Here is a 3,277-nt window from a genome sequence, read left to right as displayed (position 1 = left end):
ATTATAGACATAAGTTAAACAAACATGCCTTAAGAAGGCTTGCACAAAAGCAACAACGATCGAAGAGGCAAGGCCTCCTGCCTGGGACCTCCTAACTACTCCTGGTCGTCAGCGGTCTCCATGTAGTAGCATCCATCAGCGGTGGCATCTGGCTCCAGGGATCGACCATCTGGTTGCATCAACCGGAAAGAAGAAGGAAGGGGGAAAAGGGATAGCAAAGCAACCGTGAGTACTCATCCAAAGTACTCGCAAGCATCAGATCTATACTCAGTATGCACTAGTATCAAATGGAAGGTTTGTATCTGTGGACAGAACTGCAGAATGCCAGAATAGAGGGGAAGGCCTAGCCTATCGAAGACTAGCATCTTCAAGCAGCTCCAAGCATCTTGCAGCATGTAGAAGAGTAAAGAATAGCAGTTTATAATATTTAACAAGCATGTTGTAACATCAACACCCAGAGATCCTTCCCCGAATCCATGCAGGAAAGTAATCTCGGAGACACGTATCCATCACATATCTCAAGTATCCATTTCTAGTTATATAAGATCCGGATACAAGTCTGAACGTCCATTACTGTGGACACGGTATTCGAATATATATCTTTCCTGCAGGGGTGCACCACGTTACCCAACACGCTCGATCACTCTGGCCGGACACACCTTTCTGGGGTCAATGCCCGCCCTCGGAAGATTAACACGTCGCAGCCCTACCTAGGCTCAGCAGAGAGGTCCCCGCCGGTTTACATCCTAAGCACTTCGGGGTCTTGGGCCCATTGCCCGCAGCACTCCGGGTCGCTGCGAGCAGGGTGGATACCAGCACCGCCTCGGATGGCCAGCACGATCCGATCGTGCCGCACTACTGAATTGGACGTCTGACAAAGCTTCGGCTGATACCACGACGTCTAGGCCCATATCTTTTCTCGCGTGGTGTTTAGTGCGTAAAGGCCAGAGGCCAACTCAGAACAAATACCCAAACATGTTAGTGCATTGGGGGCTCGCGGAAACAAGCAGAGACTCATGATAAGGTGACTCCGTCGCCCCGTCTCATGGACTTACGACAAGGGCCCAGATTGCCAGGCCGTGCCATGTGGAAAACTAGTGGGTGCTCTACGGCCCCGCCCGACTTTCACATCAACTCGCGGGTACCCCTCAGGGCCGACCCGACGTCAACAATGGTCTCAAGTAAAGTCAAGGTAACCGTGTGTCCAAACATCAAGGGGAAAACCCGAGGAATCACCCCCGGTGGATTCCACTCAATGTAATCATCAAGGTGAACGTAAGAGGGACCACCCTCGAGGTTCACACTTGAGGTGTTGAACGACAGAGCCGTATCGGGAATGGTGAAAGAGGAAATCACCCTCGATGACCACAACCGAATAGCTACACTACAGAATTATCATTAGGAGTGCGTTATGAGGGATCACCCTCGGCACTCGATAGTAGCTCTGCAGAGTCGATCAACAAAAGGGGCGTGATGTGATGTGAGGTGTCGGGCTCTGGTTGTCGATCACGCTGATCGAGTCGTCGATGATGAAGTAGGGGCAACAAGGACAAGTACTGGGGGTCACTGATGGATCAGTAACTAACCTATACTAAGCAGTTTAGGATAAGCAGGTAAGGTACAATGAGCAGGTTACAAAAGCAGGCTATGCATTAGAACAGGAGCAAACAATAACAATAGCAAAATCTAATTCAAGCATGAGAGAATGGAATGGGCAATATCGCGATGATCAAAGGGGGGCTTGCCTGGTTGCTCAGACAAGAAGGAGGGTCGTCGTTGACGTAGTCGATCACAGGGACATCAATATCGGTCTCGGGGTCTATCGAAGAGAAGAGGGGGAAGAAACAGTAAATACACGCAAACATATGCATAACAAGACAATAAGCGGGGCTAGAGGTGTTCTAACGCAGCGCTAGGCGATACTGGCGAAAGGGGAAAACATCCGGAAAAGTTTTCCCGGTTCCGAACGTCTATCAAACAGATGAATCGAAGGGGAAAGGTTGCATGTTTGCGATGCTAGGGATGTGTGGCGGACGAACGGACTGCGTTTTCGGATTCGTCTCGTCGTTCTGAGCAACTTTCATGTACAAAGTTTTTTCATCCGAGTTACGAATTATTTTATATTATTTTCAAAGTTTTAAATGATTTTATGAATTTCTGGATTTATTACTATTTCGAAAATAAAATAGTAAAATTATACTTGTCACCTAGTGTTTGCCAGCCACAGTCAATGACATGTGGGGCCAGGTCAAAGTCAACAGAACAGTCAGCTGTTGACTAGGTCAACCAATGAATAGTTCCTATGGGTCCCATGTGCCATTGTCTATGGTTAACTAGACTTTAATTAAATTAGATTAGCTAATAGTGGGGGCCACTGTCATTGGCTAGTAGTAAAACTAACTAGTAATTAGTCCCTAAGATAATCTGCACGGCCGGCCGGTGGTGGATGTGCATACACACGCACACCACACGTGCTTGGACATGGCCATGGCGATGGCCATTAGCAGCAACTAGCAGCGGCAGTAGTAGGAATCAGCAGCGGCAAGTAGCAGTATCCAGGAGCAGCAGTGACTAGCACTCAGGAGCAACGCTTAGGAGCATCAGCAAAAACAACGAGCGGCGACAACAGCAAGCAAAACAGCGGCATAGCAGAAGCAAGCAACAGGAGTGGGGGTGCGGCCACACGCGCGCGGGGAGCGGCGGAGCCGGGGCAGCGGCACGCGGACGCAGGCGGCAGTGGCGGGGGAACAACAGCAGCCGCAGCGCAGCAAGCCACAGCGGGCGGCAGCAATAGTGCAGGAGCAGCAGCCGCACGCATGTACGTATGTGTACGCGCGGCGGTTCGGGCATGGCGGTGATGGCGGCCTACGACGTCCAAATCAAAGGGGAGAAAAGGGGATCCGAGGGAGGAGCTCACTGTGGTGTCGTCGGTGAGCTCGGGGAGGCCGGAGACTAGACGGAGCTAGGCGAATCGACGGCGAGATGGTGACGTCCGCGGCGGAGAAGAGCTTGATGGCGAGGCTTGGAGCGGTCCTAGCTCGAACCGGTGCACGTGGAGAAGGAGACGACGCCGGAGGTCCTCCTAGACATGAGCTCCGGCCAGGGGAGGCCAGTGGCCGCGACGACGGCGATGGCCAAGGCGGCAGGTTGGGCGATTTCATCGAGGGAGAGGAGATGGGGGCGCGAGGGAGGGAGAGGGCATTAGGGTTCGGCGACGGGAGGGTGCCGCCAGGGTTTTGTAGAGGGCGACGGCCGGGCGATGGCCGGCGCGTGGCCG

Source organism: Triticum aestivum, chromosome 6B (genome assembly GCF_018294505.1).
Source record: "Triticum aestivum cultivar Chinese Spring chromosome 6B, IWGSC CS RefSeq v2.1, whole genome shotgun sequence".
Classification (NCBI taxonomy): domain Eukaryota; kingdom Viridiplantae; phylum Streptophyta; class Magnoliopsida; order Poales; family Poaceae; genus Triticum; species Triticum aestivum.
Note: the sequence above shows the minus strand (reverse complement) of the source record.